Below are 23,952 nucleotides of genomic sequence, written 5' to 3'. Positions count from 1 at the left end.
GCTGAGATAATAAATTTGAAGATCTGGAACACCTGATGTGAAACCCCAAGAGCCCAGCTTCTCTGTACCATATACAGATATGCCGTTTTAGCAAAAGTTGTTCAATTTGATAAGCACTTTCTATTGACTTATACAAATTGAAGATCTAAAACACCTGATGTGGAACTCCAGGGGCCCAGCTAGATTACAGCATATAGAGGTATGACGTTTTAGCAAAAGTTGTTCAATCTGATAAGCACTCTCTGTTGACTTATAAAAATTGTAGATGTAAAACACCTGATGTGGAACCCCAGGAGCCCAGCTAGACTATAGCTTATAAAGATATGACGTTTTAGCAAAAGTGGTTCAATCTGATAAGCACTCTCTATTTTGACGTATAAACATCGAAGATCTGGAACACCTGATGCGGAACTTCAAGAGCAATACTACACTTGAAATGTATAGAAATGAATGTTATGAAATAGGTATGGTGAATCAAAAAAAGTAATTAGTCCGTCTTTTAGATAACCCTAAAATAATGGACACGTATTTTTTTCTTTTCTCCTTCTCACAAACAAATAATAACGAAGATATAACACGCTTGAATTTTGTGTTAAGTCACTGCTTAGTACAAATTTTACATACCTAGACGTGGCGTCACGAGCCCCCACTCTCCGAATTTGTTGCGTTATATATATCTCATTATTATTTTGTATGTCTCTTCCAGACCTCGGGACTACAGAGTTCCGAATTTTTGGGAGGCAAACGTGAGGCCGCGCTGAAGCCCTTTTGAGACAACTTTAATGAAATGGTGACACAAAACCGACAATTATCCCTTTATACACTATAGAAATGAACCCAAGGACAATCCCCGGTGGACGTCGTTAAAAAAAAAGACAATCTGTGCTATACCATTGCTAACTGAGGATGAATACTCCTTGGGCTATTGTGATGGGATGCTAATGGACTAGGAATGGGGAAACTACGGGAACTATGGCACCTGCCGATGACAATGTATTAGATACATGTAAAAATGGCAGGTGGAGACTCGCCAGCTCACTTACTGGGCCCCCGGGAATCAGTCACTGAATAGCAACAAGAGGGCAACAGGGACATGAGCGGCTGAAGTGTGAGGATACCTCGGCGGATTTTAAACGCAGATTACGCGCTCCCTGTGGGTCACTTACCACGAGGCACCTATCCTCCGAGCAGGGCTACTAACCCTGCTCACTCTGGATGGTCAAGCCAAGCCAGAGGCGTGAGACCTACCCCCGTCATGGTTCACTCCGATCGGCCGGAGATGGGGGACAGTATACTCTCCCTGGAGAACTCAGTATATATGCCCCGCGGGGTCGCTACTCCCCGTCATCAGCCTTAGATGTCCTGCGGTGCTTATATCTCATTATTATTGTCGTTATTATCTCAAGAGCCTTTGTCCCAATTATGTTAGGGTCGACTTCCAGTCACGATGCAACTGAGTACCAGTGTTTTACAAAGAGCGACTGCCTATTTGACCTCCACAACCCGGTTAACCGCTCAACCCAACACCCCTCGGTAAAACTGGTCAGACTTACTGGCTTCTGACTACCCATAACGACTGCCAAGAATGTTCAATGACAGCCGGAACCTACAGTTTAACATCCCCTCCAAATAACGGTCATTGATATCCAAAATATACATAGAAAGTACATACGAACTTAGAAAAGTTGCATTGGCAGGTACTTGCCAGACCTGGAATCAAAGACGCACGCTCATACTTGAGAGATTGGTTCTCTACCCACTAAACCACCACGACTTTCACTAAGTCATCACGACTTTGTCATCTCAGTAACATTTAATGTTTTTTTACGTAATAATACGTGTAATATTTTTGCCACACTCCACTTAAATGCGGACTAATTAGAATCACTACTTTTATCCCTATGGTCACGTCTATTGCGGTTCAGTTCTCAGCGTTTTGTTTAGTCTGCTGTGATTTTGCCGTTAAAGTACAAAAATTAAATATATGGAACATTTCTAATGGCTATGCGTATTCCGTTGTTTTCAAGTCAACGGGCCCTTAAAATTCAATATCAGACGATTCAGATCTTTGATTTTGCTGACCCCGTAGTCGCTGGCATAAGGGACAGGATCCGCGTACGAAGTCGCGGGCAGAAGCTAGTATATAATACAGAGGAATCATTTTAGGGTTCCGTACCCAGAGGGTAAAACGGGACCCTATTGTTTTCGCTCCTCTGTCCGTCCGTCCGTCCGTCCGTCCGTCTGTCATCAGGTTATATCTCATGAACCATGATAGTTAGAGAGTTGAAATTTTCACAGATGATGTATTCCTGTTGCCGCTATAACAACAAATACTGAAATCTAGAATAGAATAAATATTTTGGGAGGCTCCCATACAATAAACGTGATTTTTTTGCTCATTTTACAAATAATGGTACGGAACCCTTCGTGCGCGATTCCGACTCGCACTTGGCCGATTTTTTGGTTTGTTTGTAATCTAAAGGCCCTAAAACTACTGACCGATTTTTAAAATTCTTTCACTGTTGGAAAGCTACACACTACAAATGTAAATTAGAGTATATTTTATCCCGGTATGCGCAGTAGTTGAAACCGTAACAAATGGGTTAGTATCCAAAAAGGTTCTAGCTTAGTAACAATTAAAACAGTACTTAGCATACTATTCATGTTAACTCAAGGAATTGAATGAAGAATAAACAGGTAACTATTATGTTGTGTACTGGCTTCTCAAAGATTAGGTACTTTATTAATCTATTTTGGTTAAGAAAACATCGATACGCTAAGTCTAATTTGATAAACGAATCGCCATAATAAAGCTTATCAATTCAATTTTCATCTGTCTTGATAATTACCAATTTTGACGTTCATTTATTATTTTAAGTCTTCTCTCTTTGCTCTATTATCTGTTAAAATATTGCCATTATAATATAATTGCTCTTTGAACCGTTAAAGTTGCGTGGGCTTCGATGTTTCTCTACCAAGAAGTTCTAAGTATATGAATTATTGTCAGTGGGAATTCTTCGTTTTCCAAAGAGGCAGGTAAATAACGGTGTCTTTGACGAGATAGTTTGGTTGGGTATATTATGGAATTAATACCACAATGCACTCTCTTCCAGTCATTAGGTGAAACCATCGTATTTCAATTCTAGACTGATTAACAACAACCAAAAGAAAAGAATGTCATACTTAAGTAATTAAAACACGAACTGCATCCTTTAACTTCCCATATATTTTCCTTAAGGTTTTTAACTGAATTGCTGCGCGAAATCCTTGAACGTTCAACCTAAAACAATATGTACTAATGAACAATGTTCTAATAACAGCTTTCATAGTTATAACTATTCAAATGTATGTCACAAGCCAAGCGTGAGTTCGACTAGTTATAGACAATTAGGCTGATATTAGTTGGCAAAGTCTACAGACTCACTAACTGAACAGACTTGACAAAGTTATGTCATAGGAACTTTGTGGTAACAAAACCTTTGTTGTGTCGAACCTCATTTTGATTTATCGGTGTAATTGTTCAAGGAGTTTAGAGTTTGATTTAGCTTAACTGTTACTAGTAATTAAGTAAGGCTTTGTAATTTTCAAATTTTGAATCAATAGTTGGAATAGTTGAAAAAATTCAATCCCGGAGATTCAGTTATGGACAACATCACGTACTATCCCCTGGTAGCAAAGGCTATATTTTATCTGAGTAAGTACAGGACGTAATTTCTACGGGACGCAGGCAAAACCGCGGAAAACAGCCAGCTTCAAATAAATAGGAATCTTCATTTCCATTAAATTCGATATCATAGGTATATAGGAAGATCTTTACTGCGAAATATTTATTTCGTCCAACCTACGCCTAGACCGAAATACAGAGCAAAAATACCATAGTACTAACGCGATATTATGCGATGCCTTTTCCCCGCATACCTTTCATTCTGTCAGGTCAATCCAAAAATAAATGAAGTTAGTATTTATATAATATCCACCTTGTTTAGTAATACAGTCGTGTACCTACATTTTGATATTACGTAGGTGAATGTTACGTACGCCAATCGTCCATTGAAAGTCTTCTTGATACTAACTTCCTCTCAAATGACAAAGGAAAGCTTACGTACTTGGGCTAGGATTACCCAGTGACGAGGGTGGCGTACTAATAGTTACGTGATGCGCAATGTATTGTCAGAAACAGCTTTGAAGTATACGTGGATCTAAAATAAAGGACCTGTGGAGGCCGTGACGTAGCATTGTCATTGGTGAGTAACCCACGTAATTTCTGTAAGATTATTCAAATGTTTCTTCGAGGCTTTTGCTCCTGCGAAAGTTTTTGCTTTTTTAATTGCAGTAGTGCTTAGCAATGTTTTGCATTGTTTATTATGTTAAATACTTATAAAAGAGTCAGTGTCATGCCGGTTTTTTTTGCTACAAACAAGTACTTCCTTGGACTTTAGCAAAAACCAACCCTTCAAGTTCAAAACTTAATTTTGTGGTGATCCATCAACGAACTGTACCGAACTTTAACTGCCCCCAAGTCTGTGGTAAAGTTCGCTATAATAGTTGATCGGTACGTAATAGGTAGCTTAATTTGCGTAGCAGCTAGGCTATTATGACAAGAGTATAGCAGACCTCTTTTGTAATAATAGCAACAGAATTCTATTCATTAGTTCGTCTACCAAATATAACTCATAAAAACAATAGCGGGCTTATTGGCTAAGTATTGGCTAACACAATCACAATGAGGTATCGTTTGGAAATAAATATGTACATAAGTAACGTCTACGATTTATTTAATAATAAGTTATAGTTTAAAATGAAAACTGTGTGATTCCACATAAAACGAGGATAGTTAACTAAAAAAATACATGAACAGCAGATACAAAAAAGGTTGATTAATAAACAAATAATGATATAACAACACAATACATCATGACGATTAAACAAAAACGTTATTACACAAACAAAAACACGCTCATGAAACGGTATTTATTCAAATAATATTGATGAACAGTTCAAAAACAGTTGAACGCGTAATTTAATCACACTGTGACGAGGGAACATTTTGCGATATGAAACTTCATCCAAATTGTCCTTACTGTTGCATTTTCACCCAGTTTTGCGGTCATGGCTAGCGATCGCTGATATTACTGTTCATTTCCGTTTGGACACGAACAATAGCGAAATATGTGATTGAAAATTCTTTGTTGAATAGGTATATTTAGAACTACTTTTCTACGGTTCGATGGAAAGATACAAGTCAATAGTGGTCGATTACCGGAGATGAGTTTTTAAGCTCTGGACATTCTTGAAACTGCATGATATATATTTTTGTATTTAATAGGGATCCTCTGTATTACAAAACGATATACAAGAGATCATTCGAAGTATGGATCAACTGGAATAAGGCATTATGCACGTAGGTGTACTGCCCATCACACAAGTAATAACATTATTTAATTTGTCTTAAGAGAGATTATCCTATCCTGATATAAATGTAGGTAGTTTATTTGAAGCCAGATGTTCCACTGTCGTTACCTTTGACCTATAGCATTATAATATGGAGCAATTTGAATTTTCTTGTTTGTGAATACCTAGTTACTTGTAAGTTCTCAGTTTAGATCGTTTTGAATCTTTATTATAAGGTTAGAAGTAAGTCAAAAGGCGAATACTTGCGTGGGTAGCCTTTGACTATTCAGAATTAACTATTTAAAGAGCAATTATGTCTAGAATACTAAAATAATCAAAGCTCTTTTTTGCCTAGCCTCCTTGACAAATATTAAAAGCTTTTTACATTCAGATTTAATATTAAGCCTACCCGCACTGTGTCGACTACGCAAACAGTAGGTATCTAAATCATTCATTTTCAGTCAATAATTCAATGAAAGTTTTGATTCTGTCTAATATCTGTCATATGCCTGATTGTTGATGTGCGTCTCCCAAACATGTCCCGTCTATCAAGCGCCCGATCAAGCTATCGTCCGACTAAAAAGTCGGCAGTGTGGCCATTCTAAAGCTTCGGGTCTCAAGGTATTATGAAATGTATGCACTGCAAATTGAACAATATTTGAGGGTCGAGACGGCGGTTTATGTGCTGTTCCTGTTTAAATTTGCCATTCGATTAACTGGAGGAAAAAGGGGTAAAATCGTGGGGTCATCGGAGGTCGATCGTGTCCATCCATTAAAAAAGTTGCCATGGTAAGCTCTCAACACACTTGTAACACAGTAACAATGGACTGAAGGTTATTTATACTCTATTTTTCAACTCACCCAGCTTAAACTTTATTATAAACACATTTATGAGAATGAAAATGACACTTCACTTCTTATTGCGAAAGAAGAATTTAAGTAAGTAGTCGTAATTTAGTGGTGCATCATTCGGTGTAAATTATATACTACATTATATACATTGGATTGTCCAAGAAACTGGGTTCAGGAGGTCAGATGGGCAGTCGTTCCTTGTAAAACATTGGTACTCAGCTGCAGTTATCCTGGAAGCCGACCCCAGCATAGTTGGAAAAAGGCTAGGCAGATGATATTTGGTGTATGTATGTATATTTACAAGTATAAAACAGCAGCATATAATAATGATATATTACTACAGCTGCGCCGCTTAAAACTGGGTCATTTGTGCAAGCGGGGCTCAAGGTTAGGTTTTGGCCAATTTGGTAGGAAACTGCACCTGAAATGGAATATTTTAATGAATCTAGCAGCGGAAAACTATTTTTCGACCCTGTATATTATATAGTATAGAAATAAGATACTCATTGAGTTTATAATGACGTATTTTACGGTTTGTATGTTACGATTCGATGCACACTACGCGGAGTGCATCTATGTACCTATATATTACATGCATTATTGATATAAAAAAAAACATTGATAGCTAGGACCTACGGTGAGCATTGTTCATCAGGGAATGTCCCTCTTTTATATAATTGTTGAACTCTTCTATTTTTTGTTGGTAAGTTCACTTCACGATTGGTCATGAACTACAATGTGCAAAGTGAGTGAGAGAGACAATGTTTCAACAAAATACATTCAGTAGTTAATGCGTGCAAGAGTAACAAATATCCATAAGTACAACCATACATACAAACCTCCTTTATGATAAGTGTAATTGATGATGATGTCCTCCTAGCCGATTATCGGCTACGGCGGCTGTTCTCATGTAAGGAGATTAGCCAACTACGCAGGACATATTATAGTGCACGAGCATTTGCGCAGACACAGGTGCACTCACTATTCCTTAACTCTCATAGCCCGATGGGACGGTAATCCGACACGACCGGAGAGAGATCAGGCGCAGGACCGACATTTACGTGCTCTCCGATGCACGGGTGTATCAATCACCAGCTTCCACGCTCCGGGCTGCTTTGTGAAAGTCTTCTAAAACACACAAAGCGGTTTCGGCCCGACTCGGGAATCGAACCCGAGACCTCGTGCTCAGCAGCCGCACTTGCGACAGCTAGACCAACGAGGCAGTGTAATTAAAGTTAATATGAAACAGATTTCTGAGATTTGACTTCCCAGAAAATAATTATTAATGAAAATAATTTAGATATTATAAATACGCTACTAATATTGTTCGAAACTGTAGGAAAAACTGTTGATAAACACTTTTAATGTTGACTCGATATTAATAGCAATTTTATTATAGAGATATTATTGTAGCTTACAGAGATGTGAATTTTATTAGGTTCTGGCAATTTCTTTTAGATTAATTTATTTCAATTGCGAATATAAATAAGTATGCACTTGAATAATACTTAGGTGTCAGGATGTTTCAGGAAACCAGTGTTGCAATTTTATCTCTTAAAGAGACTTGGAGAAAAAAATCGAAACCCTTTATTGAATAACAGAAGTCGGTTAAAAACCCACTTGCTCTTGAGCTTACAACAGTGATAGATAACATACAACAAACAGTTGTTGCATGGCTTATCTTTCAAAATAGTTATTGAAATGACTTTTACGATAAATGAAGCCTTGCATGGCAAGTACTTCGGCTTATTTAAATAGAATTATATTTGTGACATAATAACTTATATCATCATTATTTCATTATATCATATATACATTATTTCACCTCTTATCTTTTTCTCGCACCCCGTGGGAACTATATTATTATATTACCCGTTCGCAGAAAAATATGGTTTATGTTAGGTACTCGGGGATACTGGATTTACACAACAGAAAAATATTTTTTCAAATCGAATCAGTAGTTTCACAGGGTACAAACAAACAAACAAAATGTATAGATGAGTATGTATGTATAATGAGAGGTGCCTTTTACCTGCATCTACTGCTTTTCTATCGCAGAATAGAGGTCAATAATGTCAAGAACATAATATAGACTTTATTAAACCTCGCCTTGATTGTGCTCTATCTAACTTGAAATTAAAATTGTCTTTCTTTATAAGCTGAGGAACTGTTTTATTTTGTGGCACTGCTTATGAACAAGGAATAAGAGTAGGTACCAGACTGCAAACTTTTAGACGGCCGATAGTTTGCTTGGGGTCGTAAATAAGTGTGGAAATTAATGGTACCTAGTACCTACGCACATAAGAACGATCAGGTATTTGGCCGGTATTAGAACAACTAAAAATTTCGATTGGATTCACGATTTTCTTTATTTTTTTTCAACCATCGGGCAAACTGTCGGGCTACTGTTTAGTTTCCAGTGAGCGGGTATTCTAAGATGAAAAGCTGTCTTCTTCTTCTCTTCTCTGTCGATTCGCTCTTGGCAGAGCGGTCGTGGTCACGTTGAGCCGTCCACATTAGAGGCGGACACAGCTTTTTTCACGATCTCCCGCCATCTCTCTCTGTTAGCAGACTCTCTGGTGCAGTCTGACACGCAGCTACCCACTGCGGATTTCACCTGATCGGTCCAGCGCATAGGTGATCGGCCGCGCGATCTGGTGCCCTCCACTTTTCCCTGTACAACTAGCCGCTCTATAGAGTTGTTATCGCGTCTAGAGACATGGCCAAAGTATTGTAGTATGCGCGTCTGTACTATGGTCGATAGGCGCCTTGTGACGCCGAGCTCCTGAAGTATGGACACATTGGTGCGGAACTCTGTCCACGATATGCCGAGCATCTTCCTCCAGCACCACATCTCCAGAGCATCTATCTTCCCCTTTTCCAACTCACGCACTGTCCACGTCTCTGCCGCGTAAAGGAAGATGGGGAATACGAGCGTTCTCATGAGCCTGATTTTGGTGGCTTTGGTTATGTTCCGATTCCTCCACACCTTCTTCAACTTCTCGGCCGCGTTTCTGGTTAGAGCCACACGACGCTTCACTTCATCAATACAACCACCATTGTTTGAGATTAAAGCCCCAAGATATATGTATGTTTGGACCACATCGCAATTCGCAATCCGAGTAACTTCTGGCGAATTGTCATTCATACGGTCTACGATCATAATCTTGGTCTTAGATCGGTTGATTTTCAAGCCAAACATTAGACTTACTTGCTCCATTTTATGAAGTAATGCCTGCATGAGCTCCGCACTACTAGCAAATAAGGTGGTGTCATCTGCGTATCGTAAGTTCGAAATCTTGAAAAGCTGTACTAGATCTAAATAAGTATAATCCCACCAAAAACATTAAATGTAAAAAAAGCCAATCCTCTACGCAATTCCTCCACCGTAAAAAGTTTTGAGATCGCATAGAAGCCAAGTCCTGTTCTACTTTATTTGTAATAATAAATCAATATTTTGTTACTATATTAATAGTTTCGTTCACTTTACAATAACCATTATGGATCTATGTTATCTGATTAAATAAATTATTATTATATTATTATTAATAATATTGACTTGGCCATGAGCACAATAAACTACAAATATAATACAGCATATCTTGGAGAGGTGAAAGTCAAACATGGAGTTTAATATCACAGAATTAAATACTTTTAGTTTATTCAATTGTTACTAAATGAACGACAGTCAGTATCATCCAACATCAATGAACTGCACATGTACTATGGCGCATGTTTAGTCCATGGTGATCTTAAATTCCAATCAGTCCATAATCAGTCCAATCGTAAAATCATGTCCATATAGAATTTATCAATTCAATGGTATTTACACATTATTACAAGGAGCGACTTTTAACTTGTGCTCATGGCCAAGACAGTATTATTGTAATGTGAACAAAACTATTGATATAGTCACAAAATATTGATTTATTATTACAAATAAAGTAGAACAGGACTTGGCTTCTATGCGATCTCAAAACTTTTTACGGTGGAGGAATTGCGTAGAGGATTGGCTTTTTTTTACATTTAATGTTTTTGGTGGGATCTAATTTATTTTTTGTAGGTCTCTTTCTTCTCTAAGTATATAACAAATTAAATTAACTTACATGCAACTAACTAAATATATAACAAACTAAATATGTACACCTAAAGTAGCACGTAAACAATATTTTTAAACGGTTTTATTTAGCTTACCCCGTTTGTTTTATTTATTCATTCTTGGGTCAAATTTAGTAATTCAAATTTCACCCTCTTCCTGTCAACCGATTAATCTGAAATTTTGTATACACCTTTAATTCCGATGACAATACAATATAGTAATATCAATAACATTGTAAATCCAATATGGCCGCCGGCACAAAATGGCGGATAACGTAGATTTTATCAATCCCATCAATATGGGTATCAAATGAAAGGGCTCAACAAGCAGAATACAATATACTATAAAAAATTGAAATCCAAGATGGCGGCCGCTACAAAATGGCGGATAACGTAGGTTTTATCAATCCCATCAATATGGGTATCAAATGAAAGTTCTCAACCAGTAGAATACAATGTACTATATAAAATTAAAATCCAAGATGGCGGCCTCTACAAAATGGCGGATAACTTAGGTTTTATAAATCCCATCAACATGGGTATCAAATGAAAGGACTCAACAAGTAGAATACAATTTACTATAAAAAATGAAATCCAAGATGGCGGCCGCTACAAAATGGCGGATAACGTAGGTTTTATCAATCCCATCAATATGGGTATCAAATGAAAGTTCTCAACCAGTAGAATACAATGTACTATATAAAATTAAAATCCAAGATGGCGGCCTCTACAAAATGGCGGATAACTTAAGTTTTATAAATCCCATCAACATGGGTATCAAATGAAAGGTCTCAACAAGTAGAATACAATTTACTATGCAAAATTGAAATCTAAGATGGCGGATAACGTAGGTTTTATCAATCCCATCAATATGGGTATCAAATGAAAGGGCTCAACAAACAGAATACAATATACTATAAAAAATTAAATCCAAGATGGCGGCCGCTATAAAATGGCGGATAACGTAGGTTTTATCAATCCCATCAACATGGGTATCAAATGAAAGGTCTCAACAAGTAGAATACAATTTACTATGCAAAATTGAAATCTAAGATGGCCGCCGCTACCAAATGGCTGATAACAATTTTTTATCAATCCCACCAATACGGGTATCAAATAAAAGGGCTTCACAAGTAGAAAACTGTCAGTAACTCCAGCGGGGCCCAACAGGGCCAAGGCCTGCCTGGGCTGCGAGATTGTTCGAAAGAGTTACCGCGGCCCTGGTACATAAAAGGCCTACGACGGAACAAAACGGTTTCTAGTCAAGAGTCTGACACTCCCTCACCGCTGCTGACCCACAGCAGGAGAGGTCATGTGATGATTTTTGGGGTTGTTAAAAAAAAAAGTATCTGGAAGGGCTATGTATTGAGGAATTAGATTGTAATAAATTGTCAGGTAAGAGACCGTGTAATAATGATACACTAAATGAATTAGATAGAATGAGGAATATTCGGTACGCATTTTCATTAAATACTAAAAACTAGAAAATAAAAAATCGGTAAAAAAACTTTTAAGTTAAACGGTTTTATCTTATGTGCACTGAAAACTAGAAAATAAAAAAATAGTTACTTACCTGTCAACCTACGTAGGTGGTCCCGGTCATATTAAACTAAAATAAAAACGTGGGGCCCATTAACTATTGCTGTAGTACTTTCTTCTAGAGGTATAATAGGTGTGGATTGCATCGACTTACTATAATCGTAACTGGAGATTTTGACAATCAATAATCAGCCGTAGCAGCTTCACCGGCGAACGCCGAGCTCATGATCTACCAAAGTATAAAGATATGCTTTGTCATAGGTAGGATTTCACAGGGGCCCCACGTTTTTATTTTAGTTTAATATGACCGGGACCACCTACGTAGGTTGAGAGGTAGATGACGCTATCACATGAAATTATTTGATTTTTTTTTTTTTGGTACGGCATCTCGCAGTTCAGCCTAGGAGGCCGTGTTCTGCTTAACCGGACTTTAATTATTTGATTTTTTTTAAAGTACTACTTATACTAAGCTATGTAACGAAACCATAGCGCGATTTAGACCAGGACAACGCCATCTATCGAGCGAGCATGCAGTGTTTATCGCACTGCATTAATATGAAAGATTTTATCATTATTCATTTCATTTAAACCTAGCTTTTTTATTCATATGTTGTATACTTAATACATAATAACAATATACCACTACGTAACAATAAAACAAATAGTAACATTTTGTACATAAATAAATAACAAAGTTATCAATGCAGTCAAAATTCATACACAATGTTCTTGAAAAACCGCAAATATAATTTTGTTTCCTATTTTTTTATTAAGTTTTAAGGTTTTTATAATTTTCCCTTTATATGTAGCTAATAACCTATCTTGGTGCCAAATTTGAAGGTTCTAAGTTTGCTAGAAGTACCTTAGACTTTTGATGATCGGTCAGTGAGTGAGTCAGTGACAAAATGGCGTAACTTTGATCGCTCATAACTCGTAAAATATTTATTCAAATGTCTTGTAATTTTGAGACTGAGCTTGTTCTAATACTTACTCTTGGTCATCGGAAACCTAAACTCCTAGCTTTGTTCACATGGAAGATACAGGGGGCTAAAATAGCCGCGAAACGCTTCGAGAAAAGATGGTACGGCCGTGCCCGCTTTGCTCGAGTCTTGGCTGGGGCACTGACGTGCCCTCAGATGAGAACAAGACTCCAGAAAATGCAGTGTTACTGCTAAAATAATACGGTTAATGAATATTAAATTCTTTGAACTCAGACGACGGGATAGGACAATAGACTATCTAGAGGTTTCCGCGAATTATTCTGAAAACAATTTACTTAGCTACGTTTTGCTCAAAGAAAAGGTAGTTACTGTACAGCACGTTATGCCTCGCGGATTGTGACAATATTATTATGTTTTTGAAATTAAATGTTGTATAAGTTTTTTCGAAATTGCGATTATAAACAGTACCTACTATTTTCCTCTTATTCTAATTTTTGCAATCTGTCTAATGCCCATGTTCACCGACAACATTTGATTACTTTGAAAATTGAACACAAAAAATCATAGTAAGCAGTTGTTCGGAGAAAGCTGACTGCTATCAATCGTGCTTACAATAATCCAGGAAGTGGTTATAAGAAGCTATCCTGTTTAATTTTTTGTTACATTTCGTGCTCAAGTTTTTCTGTAAATAAAACTCGATTCTAAAACGTGGAAGGAATGATTACGCTTTGAAAACAATTCATGTTCGTCCTTTCACGGAATTAGGTACTTGCACGTGATTTTCATTAAATTTTTGAGTGAAAAGCAAAAAAAAAATATCTTTTCAGAAAAAAATGAATCCTTATTCTCTAGATCACGCCATCACGCGTAAACGGCTGGACCGATTGAACAAAAAATTTGAGGGGAGGTAGCTTAGACCCGGGAGAAGCTTTTAGGATAGTTTTTGTCACCATCCTGGTACGGAAAGTAGTTACCTCGGGACGCGGGTGAAACCGCGAGCGGAAGCTAGTCTACAATAAAATATATGCACAAAGCATATTTATTGTATTGCAACATTTATTTCTAAGTAGGTCAGTTACTTCTGCTGAGTAAAACTTCTAAGCGGTTTCTGCTGATGACGCTTAAAGGATATTGCTGCCGACAGATATCATGTTTATGCTTACTATGAATTTGCATTTCTTAATGCTTAGCTATAGTTATTCGGTATCAAGTTTATGCAATTTAAATGATTACAAAGCCTTTCATGGAATAAGGAATAGGATATGAGTTCTCATGTAACAATGTTTGTGTCAGTATTTTTTTAAGTACAGGGTGGTAACAAGAGTATCATTGTTAATATCAGCAGACAAAAAGTTAAGAAAAGTTGCGTATTAAGCCAGTAATAGTACTAATACACTCAAGCCTTTTATAATCATGGCTGATCGAATGGTGGGCTGAAGTAATTTGGGATTGTTGGGAACTGTGAAAATCGTCTAAATAAAAATGAAAGTGAGCAGAAAGATTTAATTTTTATTGATATGTTAATAGCGTTGGACCAAAATGGACAGCTGAAAAGGCCGTTTTTCTTCATGTATAATTTTCTCTAAATTTTTGTATCATTTCAGTAAAGTTTTTTTTTTTGTGTTAAGCATATTATTATTAGGATCATTATTATAAAATAAAGGGCGTCAAACTTATTGGGTCAATACGAGAATCCTGAAATAATAGCCTATTCATCTTCAGGGTCTCCACGGAATATATTTAGCTTTCTATCCTTAATATGGATTTATAAAATAACGGAAAATACATGTACGTAGTAATGTCCTTTATTTATTTTGGACCTTCACAGACCTTTACTTTATCAGGATCCGGTTACGTTTAATTTAATCAGTGGTTAGCCACAGAAATACTTCAAATGTAAAAGTTTGTCACTCCTTTCTGTTTCACACGAAGTGGAACACAGAGCTAAATGATTATTATAGTGAGTGTAAAAAAAGGGTGTAACAAATATTTTTCAGGCCATACAATTTAAATGCATGTTGCAGATGGGTGTGAATAGAATGCAAAATGTTGGTAATTATATCGAGACTTGCTTTTAAGGTATTAATTCTTGCTCTAAAAGAGAAAAACCCGGTTTAAACTCAATCTTTTATATATAAATGGTTGTGTATGTCGTTATTGAGCAAGCGTGGTGATTAATGCTCAATCCTTCTCCGTGTGAGAGGAGGCCTGTGCCTAGCAGTGGGATGGTAAAAAGGTTGTAACAAGTATGTAACGTCTAGATCTTAATATTGAGCAAAAATAGTCCACAGAAACAATCGACAAAATATTTAGAGGTATAAGCCCTGATAAAAATGGTGACACATGCAGAGTCAGCAAATTTTAAACAACAACCTGTAGTTTCGTGAGAAGGTTTGAAAAGTACGTGCCTACATATTAACTTTGTTTATGAATTCCACACGTTTCGCAACGTTTAAAAATGTTGAATCAGGTGAAACATTAGAGGTGAAGTAATAAGCAGAATGCTTGGACCTGCTGACACTACAAACTATGGCTACAAAGTAGAAATAATGCATTATTTACTGTTTCCCGCGGCTAGGCTAAATAGGTTCAGTAGTTTTGGTGGAGACATTACTTATACAATTATAATAGATATTAGTAAGGATACAATTACAATATGAGTAAAGATTGCACATCACACTCAGTAATGTAAATAATTCCTAATCCATTTGTTTCGATACAACGAGTGCTTTATTGAATTCTGTATAACTGGTAAACTAATAACTAACAAAATATTCTAATAGATTCATAATGATAAATTAATTAAAAGTTCGTTAGCGGTATACCATAAGTAACCTTCATTAGTGGGAGTGTAATTAAAACCGTAAATCGATATTTAATATCAATTTGTTGTATTTACAATCAAAATTATGAGAATCATTATAATGAGGCACAATAAAACTATTTAATTATATTGGAATCATGATAGGCAAATAATTTGAAAAGCTTTGAATAACGTTGCGCGGTATTTGCTGAATACCTTTTACATAAATATAGATGCCTAATCCAAAAGGCTTGATTTTATTAAAATAATTTTCTCAACTGAGTGAAAACTTAACCTAAAAGCCCGTTCTTGGTCTTCTAATCTGATCTACATATATTTTAACGATGTTAATTTTCTCCCAATATAGGTAGGCATGCAAAATTCGAAATTAGGTATAGTTTCTTAATTAGAGGTAGAATGATTTGAGTAATATTCATATGTCCACTACTTAAAGAAAAAGTATTAACATTTATATAGGTACACATGTACACTACATCATGCAAGCTTAAAACTTAAAAGAGCATCAAAAAATTGGTCCTCATCGCTGTCAATCGCCAATGTATCCAAGAGGCTGACAGCATTGCCACGTTCGATGGCAATGCCTAGTCCTTTTGCGAAATAAAAGCCAGCCTTTATGTCACGGAAAGTGTCAGTGGCTTGGACATGTACTTGGTATGTCTTAGTAACCCTCAAGGCCCGAGAGTCTACCCCAAACAGGTCAAGCATAGAATGCCTGATAAGGCTATTATATTTGCGTCGTTTGAGGTTCTCTGCTACGAAGCCAGCACAACACGCAGTTCTAGGAAGGTGGGATGGCGCAAAAGTGTCGATGCAGGTCGCGTCCCACACTAAAGCCAACATAAGGTATTTTTTCCGAGTCCTAAGGGAACTTCATCCCGAACCCGGATAAAAGGTTCTCTCCAGAGTTTCATAACTTTCCATGCACATTTCTTTTCAATTGGTAAATCCAGTTCAGTGTGAGTAAAAACTTTTGCATTTTTTATATTAATAAGGTTTTCTATTGTGGAATTGACATTCATTTTATTGTTGTGGGAGTTAGGGGCTGGATTGCTGTCTGCAAATGGCACCGGTGACATTTATGGTAAATATTGTTAGCTTTATTTTGTTGTTGTGTATTATATTATATTTTTTTCTAAAGTAACATTAGGGTTAGGTAACAAAAAAAATACGGAAAATATGTATCCTGTACAGCAATCCAGGATATTAACTTCCTGCGCACCAAATTTTATCGGAATTGGTGAAGCTATTTCCCCGTGAGGAAGAAAAAATCACATAAGAAAACTCATATCAGTGTGATAATATGAGTTTACTTATGTGATCTTTTTCGCACTTACCAAGTCTGTCCCGTAATTTTCGTCTCACTGTTTCAATGTTTCACCGAGAGAAAATTACTACCTACTACTGAAATTTAATTATCCTGTAAAATTCTCACTCGTACAACTTGAGCTCAAAAACAAGCTGTATTAGTTTCATTCATTTTCCATGAATTCCAATAAACCTACATTCACATTAAAGTAATGATTTGTGTTCAATTTTGTGGTTCATTTATTTCAAATTCAATTTGAGTACAGCGCCATCTCTCGAAATTTTCCTGAGTTGCTATGTTGCGAACATCTCTACAGTATAGTGACGGTTTGCCACTGGAGCGTATTCGGGTACCTTAGCTCTGTTCAACGTTCATATTTACTTCATGGGTTTCAGTGAAGATGTCGTTTATTTAGGCACTGATCATTTTAGTTCGGTAAATGCCCACAATATTTTATTGAACTTCAAAATAAGGTGATCTTCACACTGCCCCGCATCACGCTGCATCTTGCGTGTCGACGCACCTACGCGCGTTCCTGCGGGAGTGCAGATCTGCATCATCGTGCGGGTTTTTCACGCACTCACGCGCGTAGGTGCGTTTAGTAGATTCACGCACGGCGGCTTCCATTTTCAAATATACATGTCACGCCCATTCAAAATCACGCGCGGCAATGCGGGATTCAGTGTGCCATACCTTGCGTCTCGCCCCGCACCTACGCGCGGGGGTGCGTGTTTCTCCGCATGTATGTGCGTGATCCGCATGAACGCGCGTGGATGCATTTTCAGTGTGTTGGACTATGCGTGTTTTCCATACAAACGGAGATATTTCCATACAACGGAAAAAAACGCATCCACGCACTACGCTGCATCATGCGGGGCAGTGTGATAATCGCCTAATACTTTATAGAACTCGATATAAGAAGCAAGAGCTTAAAAGCCTAAAGTAGTGTATCTCATACAAAATATATAGTTTCTCAAATAATCGCATCGCGTCGCGGCGCATAATGAAACCGTGTAAAACAGGTAAGTATATAGTGAGTAATAAATGAATTAAAAAATGAATTACATTATTTCCTTATGTAGAACTTTTTATTTTATTATTTGAACGCAGCTCGTCAGAGAAAAGAAAAAATGACGTTTGTTGACGTTTATTTACCGTTTATTCTATCACATGGTGATCACATGAAAGAATACAAAACTATTTCATAGATTTTATATTATTATCACAAATTCACGCGATTGTTCATTAATTAGCTTCGACATCACCACTAATAATCTTCGAAGCTAAATATAATAATGAACAATCGTTTGTGAATCTCCCAACTTTCTTCACAATGTTTTCCGACAATATTGGATCCGATGGTAAAATACTAAAAGTTGTATTTGACAACAGGAAAAGTAGCATCCTAGATCAACTGCGGCTGGAGAAGAAGATAAGGGAAGAAAGACAACTCTACAGGAAAAGACAAATGGAATTAGCAAACGAAGCTCTAAGGCAAGATATTTCAGTTATTTGTGCTGAGTTCGATATAGTAAAGGACCATAAACAGAAGAAAATTGTGAATATAGCCAAGGAGGTGAAGAAAGCAAACAGACGCGAGAATGTTATTACTGAGAAGTTTATTGGTGATGTGGAATCTATGGTCGTGCATTTCAAAGAACAACTGGACAAGATGCAGGAACTATTTGGAAGCATAATGAGGAAGCTGCCTCAAGAACAACAGCATCAAGTTGTACTTGAGGCAGCTTGCTAAGCATGTTGACCTCACCAGTAGAAGAATCGGTTTTTGAAGATCGCGGTCATCAAAAGATCAGTCACAAGTACACTCTATCAAAGTTAAATTGTAGTTTTCCCTGATCAATCTTCTTAGTTTTGAAATTGAAAACTGTTTTGATCCCTTAACTGCCGGTAGAATTTCAGGCCAATATTAAATAACACAAGCAATTGGATGTTTCCTTTCATAGTTTTCTTAAGTAATATATCATAGAATATGATATTTAAAATTGCAATTATATAGAATATTATGCATAAAAATCGGATACAGTAGGTGTCAAAAGAGCTTACAAAGGTGCCTTTATTAATAAAAACTTTGCCACTTAGCCTGAACCATGCTGGAACCATGTAAGTATTATGAAATTATTCACAATTTAACTAGTTCATTTTTCTTTTTCTTTTCATTATCCTAATTGCTGTTTAAAGTATGAATCAATTGAGAATGAATATTGGATGAAGAGCCGGTCAATTTACTTTCCGGTGTTCGCGGTGATAACAAAGGAACGACTTTAACAGAATTCGCAGTTTCGAAGCTCCAGTAAAATAATTTACCGAAAACTATTAATAAAGCTTTGACTGGCTTAAAAAAGATATGGACAAACGAGACAAAAGAGAAGGCCCTCTTTTCAATTGTACTTTCGGTATTCTTGTTCCATTTTCTGCTTCTGCTTTGACCAATCGAATAATAAGTCTGTGTGTACGATTGTACAAAACACTAATAAATCGAGTTTGGTCGCGATATATCACGTTGGTGGCAGCCGAGCTGAGTCGGCAAGAGGTTGCACATAATGACGTCATCCGTTCGCGGACGGCGTACGTACAATGCCTTCATTATACCCTAACAGCTTGCTTACCATTGTGCCGACTGTCTGCCGGCTAATGGAAATAGACCGTTGGCATTTGGTACTGACATCCAGTCTATTCGACTACGTTTTTGCTGGAAATTTTGTGGCGGTAATTCAGTTGTTAATAGATTTTGAAATAATTTCATTGGAAAATGTTGAATGTGTGCTGTGAATATATTTTTCAAAATAAATGGTACAGATTTATGATTGAAATGTCCAAGGAAACGTCCTGAAGTGGTGTTTGACAAATACTACATACAGCAGCAACGGGCTTTGTTAAACAGTTCAAGTACTTAAATATTCGTAACTGCATGATGATGTTTTAGGTTTATTCAAAACTTTATTTTTAAGTACCTAAGATTTATACCTATTGCGCAAACATTGCTTACCTATCCTTCGAAGATCCTTAACTAAGTTACAGCGGTATTACGGTACAACTACGTAGCTGTTAGCTCATTTTGAGTAATCAGCACTAATTATGGTTATTATCCGTACATGTAGCGTAGAACATGAGTACTTGTATGTACATTACACCAATATACATATTACACATTACACTACATAGGTATAACGAACAAGCTACATTAAGGAGTGTTTCGAATTTGTGAGCTCTTGAAAGTGCGATACTGTTTATAAGAAAGTTTTTGAAAATTATAAATGGGTGTTTGTATATTATGTATTTATCTATATGTATTGTGTCGGCACCTGCAACTTTCTAAGTGCGTCTTAAACATCAATGACTAAGGGTGAAAAAAAAAACATCGTTGTTAAAAGCCTGAAATCACCAACCAACTTTGGACACGCATGGTGATAAGTACCTTCTCTTTATAAAGATACTCATAAAGATCATGTATAAGTAGGTACATCTTTAACGTACCCATAATAGTAGTACAAAATAAGATAAATAGTTTGATAGCAAGGGATAGGTTTACTTTATTGTCATAATGCATAATGAGCTCGTCAAAACAGGCTGTGAAGAATTTAGGAAAAGTATGAACTTTGTTCATAATTATTTTTCATCCCATTTGGCCGTCGCTAAATATGGACTCCCATTTCTAATGACGCTGTTTTAAAATATTAATTGGCAGCGAACGTTATGAGGTAAAAAATGTACTTCTCCTTCATAATTCTTAACAAGGGGGAGGAGAGAAAATGTCATTATGAACGACATTTAAATATGAGGGCCTGTTTAGTTACCTGCTCGGCTATTTATTTTAATTGTTCTTCACAAAGAGGGAGGGAATTAAATCTCGTGGATTTTGCGGTGATGTTGATTGACCTTTGTTGCCTTATTTTACGTATAAGTAAGTATAAGAGAGCACATAACAGGAGTACATAAGAGAGTACATAAGAGAGTACATAAGAGAGTACATAAGAGAGTACATAAGGGAGTACATAAGAGGAGTATATAAGAGGAGTATATAAGAGGAGTACATAAGAGAGTACAAAAGAGGAATACATAAGAGAGTACATAAGAGAGCACATAACAGGAGTACATAAGAGAGTACATAAGAAAGTACATACGAGAGTACATAAGAGAGTACATAAGAGGAGAACATAAGTGAGTTCATAAGAGAGCACATAAGAGAGTACATAAGAGAGTATATAAGAGAGTACATAAGAGTAGAGAACATAAGAGAGTATATAAGAGGAGTACATAAGAGGAGTACATATGAGAGTTCATAAGAGAGTACATAAGAGAGCACATAAGAGGAGTATATAAAAGAGCACGTAAGAGAGAACATAAGAGGAGTACATAAGAGGAGTACATAAGAGAATACATATGAGGAGTATATAAGAGGAGTATATAAGAGGAGTACATAAGAGAGTACATAAGAGAGTACATAAGAGAGTACATAAGAGAGTACATAAGAGAGTATAGAAGAGGAGCACATAAGAGAGTACATAAGAGAGTATATAGGAGGAGCACATAAGAGAGTACATAAGAGAGTACATAAAAGAGTACATAAGAGATTACATAAGATAATTGCCCGGGTAACTGGGTTGAGGAGGTCAGGCAGGGCAGTCGCTCCTTGTAAAGCACTAGTACTCAGCTACATCCGGTTAGATTGGAAGCCGACCCCAACATAGTTTGGGAAAAAGGCTCGGAGGATGATGAAGAGATTACATAAGAGTGTACATAGGAGAGTATATAAGCGGAGCACATAAGAGAGTACAAAAGAGGAGTAGATAAGACGAGTACATAAGAGAGTACATAAGAGAGTACATCAGAGTAGATAAGAGGAGTACATAAGTGGAATACATAAGAGAAGTACATAAGAGAGTACATAAGAGGAGCACAAAGGAGAGTACATAAGAGAGTACATAAGAGAGTACATAAGAGAGTACATAAGAGAGTACATAAGAGAGTACATAAGAGAGTACATAAGAGAGTACATAAGAGAGTATATAAGAGGAGCACATAAGAGAGTACATAAGAGAGTATATAAGAGAGTATATAGGAGGAGCACATAAGAGAGTACATAAGAGAGTATATAGGAGGAGCACATAAGAGAGTACATAAGAGAGTACATAAGAGAGTACATAAGAGAGTACATAAGAGATTACATAAGAGTGTACATAGGAGAGTATATAAGCGGAGCACATAAGAGAGTACAAAAGAGGAGTAGATAAGACGAGTACATAAGAGAGTACATCAGAGTAGATAAGAGGAGTACATAAGTGGAATACATAAGAGAAGTACATAAGAGAGTACATAAGAGGAGCACAAAGGAGAGTACATAAGAGAGTACATAAGAGAGTACATAAGAGAGTACATAAGAGAGTACATAAGAGAGTACATAAGAGAGTACATAAGAGAGTACATAAGAGGAGAACATAAATGAGTTCATAAGAGGGCACATAAGAGAGTACATAAGAGAGTATATAAGAGAGTACATAAGAGGAGTACATAAGAGGAGTACATAAGAGAATACATATGAGGAGTATATAAGAGGATTACATAAGATAGTACATAAGAGTAGAGAACATAAGAGAGTATATAAGAGGAGCACATAAGAGGAGTATATAAGAGGAGTACATAAGAGAGTACATAGGAGAGTACATAAGAGAGTACATAGGAGAGTATATAAGAGGAGCACATAAGAGAGTACATAAGAGAGTATATAAGAGAGTATATAGGAGGAGCACATAAGAGAGTACATAAGAGAGTATATAGGAGGAGCACATAAGGGAGTACATAAGAGAGTACATAAGAAAGTACATAAGAGAGTACATAAAAGAGTACATAAGAGATTACATAAGAGTGTACATAGGAGAGTATATAAGAGGAGCACATAAGAGAGTGCAAAAGGGGAGTAGATAAGAGGAGTACATAAGTGGAATACATAAGAGGAGTATATAAGAGGAGTAGATATGAGGAGTATATAAGAGGAGTACATAAGAGAGTACATAGGAGAGTACATAAGAGAGTACATAAGAGAGTACATAAGAGAGTACATAAGAGAGTACATAAGAGAGTACATAAGAGAGTATATAAGAGGAGCACATAAGAGAGCACATAAGAGAGTACATAAGAGAGTATATAGGAGGAGCACATAAGAGAGTACATAAGAGAGTACATAAAAGAGTACATAAGAGATTACATAAGAGTGTACATAGGAGAGTATATAAGAGGAGCACATAAGAGAGTACAAAAGAGGAGTAGATAAGAGGAGTACATAAGAGAGTACATCAGAGTAGATAAGAGGAGTACAAAGGAGAGTACATAAGAGAGTACATAAGAGAGTACATAAGAGAGTACGTAAGAGAGTACATAAGAGAGTACATAAGAGAGTACATAAGAGAGTACATAAGAGAGTACATAAGAGAGTACATAAGAGATTACATAAGAGTGTACATAGGAGAGTATATAGGAGGAGCACATAAGAGGAGTATATAAGAGGAGTACATAAGAGAGTACATAGGAGAGTACATAAGAGAGTACATAAGAGAGTATATAAGAGGAGCACATAAGAGAGTACATAAGAGAGTATATAAGAGAGTATATAGGAGGAGCACATAAGAGAGTACATAAGAGAGTATATAGGAGGAGCACATAAGAGAGTACATAAGAGAGTACATAAGAGAGTACATAAGAGATTACATAAGAGTGTACATAGGAGAGTATATAAGAGGAGCACATAAGAGAGTACAAAAGAGGAGTAGATAAGAGGAGTACATAAGAGAGTACATCAGAGTAGATAAGAGGAGTACATAAGTGGAATACATAAGAGAGTACATAAGAGAGTATATAAGAGGAGCACATAAGAGAGCACATAAGAGAGTACATAAGAGAGTATATAGGAGGAGCACATAAGAGAGTACATAAGAGAGTACATAAAAGAGTACATAAGAGATTACATAAGAGTGTACATAGGAGAG

Source organism: Helicoverpa zea, chromosome 16 (assembly GCF_022581195.2).
Source record: "Helicoverpa zea isolate HzStark_Cry1AcR chromosome 16, ilHelZeax1.1, whole genome shotgun sequence".
Taxonomy (NCBI): domain Eukaryota; kingdom Metazoa; phylum Arthropoda; class Insecta; order Lepidoptera; family Noctuidae; genus Helicoverpa; species Helicoverpa zea.
Note: the sequence above shows the minus strand (reverse complement) of the source record.